Genomic DNA, 668 nt, shown 5'->3' with positions numbered 1-668 from the left:
TGCTGTTTTAGAATTCTCTGCTGTTTTGAAATTCTCTTATTTTTAGACTGTAAAATAACTTTGTTTTTTAGCTTGAATAATAGAAAAGATAAACTTAATTGTCTGACCTTGCAAGCTAGCCATCTAAAGGGACTGGTATGCTGATATTGATGCTAGGTGCCTATAGAGATATGATACTCGAGGTTACAAGTTGTCTTTATAGATATGACAGGTGTTTGCTAGATATGATATGTAGTAAGGCTATAAGCTGTCTACAAAAATAACTTACACAAAGGCCCTAAAAATATAAAAAGAGAATGCTTCCTCCTTTGGGTGTTCAGAATTTGACAGAGGTAATCTGCTCTGAAACTGTGTGCAATAAATTGACTCCTAACCAATTGGCTCATTAAGGCGTCTTGTCTAGCTCGCTGATTTGTGACACAACAATTCAAAGCAAAAGACCCTTAGAACTGAGAGAGGAGATGGGAAACCAAAGAGTGGAATTACTCTTTGAATTTGAGCACCTGAAACAGACTTTAGAACATGATTAAGAAGCAGATCTTTCAAAATTAGCTGATGAAAAGGCTATTGAAAAGAAACTCAGCGCTAATATAACTGCATTTTCAAAGTACAATTCCACATCCAAACACCTACTAAGAAAGGTAGTAGAGTGCATTGCGCTGACGGAA

The sequence above is a fragment of the Myotis davidii genome, unplaced genomic scaffold, assembly GCF_000327345.1.
Source record: "Myotis davidii unplaced genomic scaffold, ASM32734v1 scaffold751, whole genome shotgun sequence".
NCBI lineage: Eukaryota > Metazoa > Chordata > Mammalia > Chiroptera > Vespertilionidae > Myotis > Myotis davidii.
The sequence above is the reverse complement of the archived record's forward strand: the minus strand, read 5'-3'. Positions refer to the sequence as shown.